Raw genomic sequence first — 8,696 nt, forward strand, 5'->3', positions numbered from 1 at the left:
CCCCGGCCCGGCCTGCTGGGAGGTGTAGTCCTGCTCGGCGCCTGGCCGCGGGCCCGCCCTGATCGCCCTGGTGCGAGCGCTGCTGGGGGGCGGCTCACACCCGGGGGTCGTTCCCTTGGAAGCGGGCCAGTGGCTACCCTCGCCCGGCCCAGCCAGGCCAGCCAGACCGTGTCCTGGGCCCAGGGGAGCAATCACCTGGGGCTGGCATCTCTCCGCTCTGCCTATTGCTGCCTGCCCTGCCCTTTGCACCATGCTCCAGCCCCCAGGCCCTGGGCCTGGCACGCTAGAGGGTGGGGAGCCCACTGCTAGCCCCCGCTGGAGAACAGGGACATCCTGTGAGCGACGCCTCACTCAGCCCGGGCGGTGCCAGGACCAGCGGGGTCGGCAGCAGAGCGGGGGGAACACTGGCGAGGGCCCCCCTGCCCAGCACCAACCCAGCTGAAATCTCCACGGCCGGGTTAGGTGGTGTGGAGCTGTTCCCTGATCACTCAGTGCAAGAGCTCAGCTTTATTCTGTGCCCAGTTCCCTGCCGATTGGTTGTGCATAACCATAGGTGCCCCCCCGCCCGCCCCCAGACTGTCTGTCTGGGAAGCTCAGTCCTTAACGGCCCAGTTCCTAATACCACACGTAGTGGCTGCAAAGGGGCCCAGCCGAGTGCACGCCCAAGCTCTGGGACCATGCCACCACTGACACTGACCCCTGAGCGCTGTGGGGTGTAGTGGAGGGCAAAGGGAGGGGTTGACGGGCCCCCGGCTGATCAGATGTTCACCCTGGCAGGGTAGGAACTGAATTAAGACTCCAGCCAAAGATACCACGGGGGGACGGGGTGTTGTACTGATTTCTTTATATAGATGGTTGCTGGGATTTCCCAAGCTAATGCTGGGCTCCCTTGTCCCCTAATAGTTTCCCCTGGTTTTATACCCACAGTCGGGGCATGGGGACGGGGAAGCATAGCCTGCCTCATGAGCACCTCCCTGTGGCCAGTGTTAATTAAGCACGAGGTTCAGACTTGGCTCTGATCAGAGAGAAGGGCATTATGATGACGGGTAACAGAGTGAGCTGGGAGTGAACACAAATGGAGATGCCCATGAACGTACCTCTACGTATGGAGGAGAATACTCCTGGTCTTATGCTGCTGGAAGAAGAAATTCAGAATTTAGAGCAGATAATAATGAGACATAACATCGAAACGCCTAAATGAATTGTGGGGTAGTTTCTGTGGGTGCCCCCCAGAGCCCCCTTCTGGACAGATTCAGAACTGCTCAACTGTGTGTCACAGGCTCTATATGGTGCACAGTTAAGGGAGATTTCCTTTCTTCCAAAGTGCTGGAGGCTTATGCTTTTGGAAGGACTGCACTCTGTCGCCCTGTCTCGGTGAAGTGCCAGGGGGCGATGGTGAGCAGCAGAACAGAATTCATTTGTTACTCTGCACTTTTATTTCTAAGGGGCCCACGCATAAAGGTATGAACCTGCCTCACAAAATGCTAAACAAAGGCAGTAATTTCAAACAGGCAGCTAGACGAGCTGAACTCGCCCGGCGAGGTCCCCTGGCAGCCCTGCACCGCAGCAACAATCACCTTCATACCCCGGCTTCGCTTACATGTACACAGCCCTTTCCACTCACGGCCTTGACAGGAGAGCTGGAAAAGACCTGGGAATGTCCCGACAGGTGTGCAGGGCCGTGTCTCCCTCCCTCCTGGGGCTGAGTCACAAAGCAGCTATAAACCCCAGCACTGGAGCAGATGATACCAGTCAGCTCTGTGTCTTGGGGAACCAGGGCGCAGTATCCAGCCTGACTCATGAAAGACACCCCCCCACACACACACACACCAGCCTCTGCTTGAACCAAAACCGCTCAGAGAAAAGACTTGCAGAGTGAAGGGCATTGGGAGACACACCTAGACCCCTCCTGACAAGGGTGACAAGATTAAGGCATCTCCATTAGCATACAGAATGGAGAGCAGAGACAACTCCCCTCGCCTCACCTGCATGGAAGATGGAACATGGAGACATGAGCTAATGAGCATACAGAATGGAGAACAGAGAACTGCACTAAACGCTGGGACCAGAAAAGCAGGGAAGCACTGCATCATGGGGGATCTCTGCTCCAGGTGTTAATGAACCCGCCTGCACACACCCAGCACAGCTAGGGTGACCAGATCGCAAGAGTGAAATATCAGGACACATTGGTCGAGCGGGGGGGAGACAGACAGACACAGGTGCACAGCCCCGACCGGAGCCAGAAGGAAGCACACTGGTCCGCCTGGTCCTGTGCTACCAGCGTGCCCCTTCCTGTTGGGGCTGGGCCCATACTGTGCCACACAGCTCCCCTGCCCAGCGCCCCCTGGATCCACTATGCCCAGAGCCCCCCTACAACCCTTCCACCACAAATGCACAGTGCTGTGCACACACACCCCGCCTAGCGCCCCCCTGCCAGTGCCACAGCCCCTCCACAGCTGCCCAACACCCCACACAGAACCCCCCACTTGCTAGTTTCCCAATACACACAGATTTCCCCTCCCTCCCAGTGCCCTTCCCCACAGCCCCACCACCACAACTACACAATGCCCCACACAGACCCGCACTGCCCAGTGCCATGACACACACAGATCTCCCCCACTGCCCAGCACCCTCCACAGGCCCCCACTGTCTAGCACCCCAAAACACACAAACCTCCCCCACTGCCCAGCGCTCTCCACACCCTCACAGCCCCGCACCCCACACACACCTCCCAGACACTCACTCCATCACACCCTGCCCCCTTCCCTGTCCGCACTCACCAGCTCTGCTGGGCGGTCTCTGGCTCCTAGGGTGAGAGCGGTGAGGGGGGGTCTCCAGAGTCTCCATGTGCTGCTCCCGCCACAAGCGCGAGATCCTTGGCTCCCATTGGCCGGGAAAAGCACCAATGGGAGCTGCTGGAGCCATGGAGTGGGGCTTGCAGGCACCGGCAGCACACAGAGCCCCCCCCATCCTAGAGCCAGAAGGACCTGCCAGGAAGCGGTGAGCAGCGGCGCTGCATTTGCGGCTGCGGTCCGGACGGTCCCCGATATCGGGACAAAGGAGATTCTGCTTTCACACCCGCATCCTTGTAGGAATAACGTCGGTTGCTTTGTGGGGCACACGGTGAATGGCTCGGGAAGTGGTTTCAACGGCCTGTGGTTAATCAAGTCTCAGCAGCCGCCCACTCCCAAGAATTAGAGATTATCCCTTAATTAATTAATTAGCATCGTTAGTTGGCATACATGCCGGCTTGCTCGTTTAATCCCAGCCATAAGCCTCCCTGAGAATTCTGCCTGGAGCAGCCCCCTCGCTGGGGTCGGGGCTAGAATCTTGGCTGCCGCGTGGGGTCCTTCCGCCTGACCGGTCCGGGCCCCTGGGAACCGGCTGGATTCTCTGGGGCAGAAGGCACTCGGCCTGCGCCGGCATGTCCTTTGTGTGCTACAGCTGGGCAGGGGGGCAGCGGCGGGCAGAGACTGCCCCCAGGATCCGGCAGCGAGGGAAAGGATTCGGGCGCTGAATAACGGAGAGGCGACGCAGGCTGGGCGGAGGGGACGGGCTGGAGAGGAGGGAGCCCCGGCACCGGGAGAAAGGGCTCGTGGGACGGTGGCAGAGAAAGGGCCTGCAAAGGGGCCGGGGGGGAGGACCAGCTCCAGCAATGCTGCCCTCCAGTCCCAGGCACCGCTCTCACCCTCCCCCCCAGGTCACTTGACCCCGCTCATGCAATCAAACCACGGCTGGCTTGGCACAGCCCAGCCCCAAGCCGCCCCAGGGGATGGACAGGATCACCAGCCCCCGTTTTGCACGGGGATGACTAAAGCACAGAGAGGGGGAAGCAGTTTGTTCCTCAAGGTCACAAGGGGAATAAGGGGAAGAGCCATGATTAGACGTCGGGAGTTTTGGCTAGGCTGGGCTCCCCGCGGTGCCACGGCTGGAGCAGCTGGCTGGCTTGCTTGTGTCAGGATGAGGACTTGCAGCCGCGCCTGCCCAGTCTCTGCACACAGCCGAGCCGTCGCAGGGCCGTCCCATTGACCCCTCCGCCTGGCAGACCCAGGAAGCCAGCCAGCCCGCTCCTAAGGCCAACAGCTGAACTCTGCCTGCTCAACACCCATGCCTGCAGCTCAGTGATGTAACCAGCCTTGCTCCAGGCCTGATCCTGCCTGGTCCCCACCCTTCCTCCTGCCCTGCTCAGTCTGCTCTAGCCCTGCTTCTCTACTGGCTTCCTGACCCCCGGCCCCAGCCACTAGGCCTGGCCGCCCTCATCCCGGGGTGTGCCAGGGTGGCTGGACTGAACATGGGACTGGGGGACCAGGAACCTCTGAGTTCAGGCCTTGGGCCTGCTCCTTGGGGGGCCTTGGGCAGGTCACTCACCTCCCTGGGTCCCAGTTTCCCCAGCTGGAAAATGGGGACACCCTGGCCCCATTCTCAGCAGGGGGGATGTTTGTGCTAATTAGCTAACGATGGGCACATGCTTGTGGCCTGCAGAAGCACCAGGGGCCTCCATTGCTGAAGCCAGCCGAGGGGCTGAGCTCGGCCAATGGGTGCTGGTCCCTCGGTGAGGATTGTCGCTGCCTACGGGGGCTCCCTGCCCTTCCCAGGGGACCTCCCGGGGCGGGTGGGGCATGTTGGCAGTGAGAAATGGGGGAGGGGATTCGTTTTCCCAGGGGCTGCCTTTGCTGCACCTGTTCTGCGGGCAAGCAGGGGCCTTCGCTCTCCAGGTGTGAGCACAGCATCTCCCGCCATAGCACTGGAGGGAAGGCCCAGCAGATACAGCCTGGGCCATGAGCACCGACTCCGTGGGTGTCCTGGGGCTCAAGCACCCAGGGGACAAAAAATAGGGGGTGCTCAGCGCCCACGGACCAGGGCGCTGCTCTGAGGCCCCGTCCCCACTCCGCCTCTTCCCCCGCCATTCGCTCCTCTCTGCCCCCTCCTCCCCTCCCTCGCCCCTAAGGCAGGAGGGGGCAGAAGGGAGTGAGTGGCAGGCTGCAGGCCCTCGGGAAGGGGGCGGAGAGGAGCGAGTGGCGGGCGGGCGCGGGGGATCTCAGGGGAGGGGGCACAGCTGGGGTGGGAAGAGGCCAAAGCAGGAGCGGGGCCTTGGGGCGGAGCAGGGTGTTGGGAACGTGAAATCTGACGGTGCAGCGCAGAGTTGGGGTCTCGAGACAGAGCGAGAGGCAGGGAATATTGTGCCAGACGTGTGGCCAGCTGGGAACACGAACGGTGTGGCTGTGCTGCCACTCGCGTGCAGGTGCCAGGATGGACTGTGCCCGCTCCTGCTCTAAAGTGAGTACTTGCCTTAGCTATTAGCCACGGGGGACAGGGGAGTAGTTCTGGTCGCGCTCAGTAGCAGGCAGTGTTACTGGGATGAAGTGGAAATTTTTTGTAATACTTTTATGAATCCTATGCGTGCCTCAGTTTCCCCCATAATCGTATTGCTACCTAATGTGAGCAAAAGGTTTAACACAGCTCCTGGGACAGCACAGGAGACATGTGTGTGTGTGTGTGTGTGTGTGTGTGTGTGTGTGTGTGTGTGTGTGTGTGTGAGAGAGAGAGAGAGAGAGAGAGAGAGATGAGATCTCCCTGGCTGGGTGGTCATTATGAATAGTCATTAAGGAAGGGGCTGAAAGCGACCCAGATCAAGGGTCCAGAGCGACAAATCAAGGCCAATGAGAGTCACACTGGGCAGAGGGGGTGGTGAACTCAGCATGGCCCTGCCTGAGAACAAAGGCCAGCCATGCGGAGCAGAGATTACGGGCAGGCTCTGGGAAGCCTGGAGCGCTCTCTGCTGGGGCTGGCTAAGGAGGTCAGAGAGAGACAGAGCCTGAAAATGAAGGTCACTAAAAGCCTGGCTGATGAAGTGCTCTGGGCTGCCCAGAATGGACGATGCTTTAACCTTTATTTCTCTGTGCTAACCTAAGGACTTCCAATGCCGTGTGCCGACAAACGACCAGATCCCACTGTGCTTTGAAAGCCCGGCTGGGTGTCCCAGACCCTGCCAGTACTGGCTGGGGAGCGGTAGTCCCTGAGGCCAGGAGTCTGGATGAGCAGAGCTCGGAGCGTGAACCTGCAGGGCTGGAACCCAGGGGCTCAGGCGAGGAGGCGCAGAGGCAGCGGGGCTGACCCTGAAGGAAGAGGGAGACCCTTTGGGGGTCTGACACACTGGCAGGGCTGCGGTGTAGCACCGAGTCTGGGGAGCCAGGAACGTTACACACATGCTGGCTGGCCCAGTCTTCCATCGACATCCTGGTCCTTCCGGAACTTGGAGCCACGCAGCACCAGAGCATTCACTAAGTCCCACTCGGTTAAAGCAACCAATCAGAAAGGCCAGCAAGAGATGAGCGCCCTGCCTCCGTCCACAGAGCAAGGAGGGCATAGCCCACAATGCAATGGGCTCCACTGCAAGGGACAGTGTGCAGTTTGCATCCCTCATGCCAGCAGCGTTGGCTATCGGCCCAGCACCTTTGCACGGGCTGTCGAGACGTAGGTCCAGAAGCCTGGATCTGCAGCACAGAGCAGGACTGTAGTTGCCGGGAGCGCCGAGCTCATCTCATCAATGCCCAGGCTCGTTCCCTGCTGTGTGACTCCTGCGCCAGGTGCTGCACACTTATCCCTTCCGCCTACAGGGCGGAGTATGCTGGGAAACGGGCTAGCAAGCCTGAACCTGGCTGTTCAGAGGGCACCGGAGCGGTGCCCTGCGGCATTTCTGGCTCCCCTCCTGGTGCTTAGAACAGCAACGGCACTGCTTGGAATCCTCTTTCTGTGCCCATTTCTCTGGCTGGCACAAGTTGTTATTGTAGGGTTGCTGATAAATGCCTGATTGCACACACTGGGGCCTGTGCTGAGCTGGGGGCTGCGCACAGGGGCCCCAGTGAGCCTTGTTTATAAACATTCCTGCGGGAATCTAGTGCAGGGCAGGACAGGGCGGCAAAGACCAGGTGGTCGTATGAAGTCCTGAAGTGCCAGGTTATGGCCCAGACGTGGTGGCTGACTGGCCGTGAGGTACATACAGCCTCAACGCTGGCGGAGATGCTGCCAGGCATTGGGCAGCCAGAGACGGTGACATGGGCACTTGGTATATGGAGCTGCCAGCCGGTGGAGCAGAGCGGCTGGCTCAGCAACGGGAATTAAACCAGGCCAGAGAGCGTCCTCCTTCCCTTGGAGCAGAACCGTCACAGCAAGGGAACCAGAACCAAACCAGGACCTCCCAGCCTGGGGCCCAGCCCAGCCCCGTGACAAATGGCCTGCGAGTCCGGCCTGTCTAGACATAGGTGTCGTATTCCTTCCAGCCCTGCCCTCCCTTGTCACTCCACCACCGGAGTGTGGCCATACCAGGCAGCCAACTCCCAGCCCCTGTGCAGTCTTGGGGTCATTCTCCCTTGTGCCCTTCTTCAGCGGGCTTCCCCTGGGAGCCGGGGCATCCCTGCCACCAGGATACATTAGTGGTAGCTGCCAGGAGAGGAGAAGCTTTCCCCATAGCCTGGCATTTTGGTGGAATCAGGCCAACCCCAGGATTGGAACCAAGATGCTTTTAACAGATACCTTTGCTGCCTCGCTCAGTTGTCACGTCACGTGCACGCTAACTTAGCTGAGTCGCCCATCCCGCCTTGCCTCCCTAGGAACAGAGGGCAGGTCCCAGTGCTGCAGGCCGGCACGACCGAGCACCTTGGATGGGCCCTGGCGCAGCAGGCAGGAGCACAGGCTGGCACCAAGTGCTTTGGATGGGCCAGCTGGCACGGTGCTGTAGTGGAGAGACAATCCGAGCTGATAACCCTGCTCTGTGCCAGTGTCTCAGACATAGTCATTCTGCTGGGTGCCAGGCCCCTCCTACCCAATGGATTCTCTCATCCACAATGAAGGATACAATACACAGACAAACCCCTGAAAAGGCGTCTACAAAGTTCACAGATTGACACAGCCTGATCCGCAGTCTGTCACCCCCAGCTCACGCTCCGACTCGGGTTTCTTCCGACTCTGTTTCTCTGTAAAGTGGGGCTAATTCCACTGAGGGGTTGTGAGGGTTGATTCATGGTGGTAAAGCAAGGCAAGCAGCATCAGCTCCTGTCTGGCCACCTATTATGTGCGGCATCCCGGCCCCCCGGGCTGCAGGTGACTCCTGCGCTAGAGACCTCAAAGGAACCAGGGACCACGGAAGTGACCTGGGTGTCAGTGTAGTGACGGCATCTCACCAGCAGGTGTCAGCGCAGCACAAGACGAGGGCTGGCGGGCCTGGGGAGTCAGGTGCTCCCCTAGGGATGGGCCTGTCGAAGGAGTCCCCAGCCCTGGCCATCAGCCTCCGGTTATAAGTCACACAGGCCCCCGCACACCCCACACTTGCAGCACAAGAACAAGGAGCCCAGAAGCTAAAGGATGCTTGCAGGCCATGCATGGGGGAGCGAAAGCTACGTGAAATGAGCTGGGTTGGGGGCCTCAGGCCAGAGCTTAGCGTACGGGCATCCACATGCCAACAGGCACCTCGATGCCAAAGGGCTGGAGGCTGGCGGTGCCGCTGAGCCGAGCCGCGGCCTGCAACAGACACTGTTGAGAAGAAGAGCAAACTCCAGCCGTGACCCGAGCAGAGTGGGAAGGTCTGAATGACACTTGCATGGGGCAGAGGTGCTCTGTGAATTAGACTCATCTGCCCTCCCTTTTCTCTCTCCTTCACATCACTGCACTTTACCCCTAGCTAGGGTTGCCAGGCATCC

This window comes from Emys orbicularis, chromosome 3 (assembly GCF_028017835.1).
Source record: "Emys orbicularis isolate rEmyOrb1 chromosome 3, rEmyOrb1.hap1, whole genome shotgun sequence".
NCBI classification, from domain to species: domain Eukaryota; kingdom Metazoa; phylum Chordata; order Testudines; family Emydidae; genus Emys; species Emys orbicularis.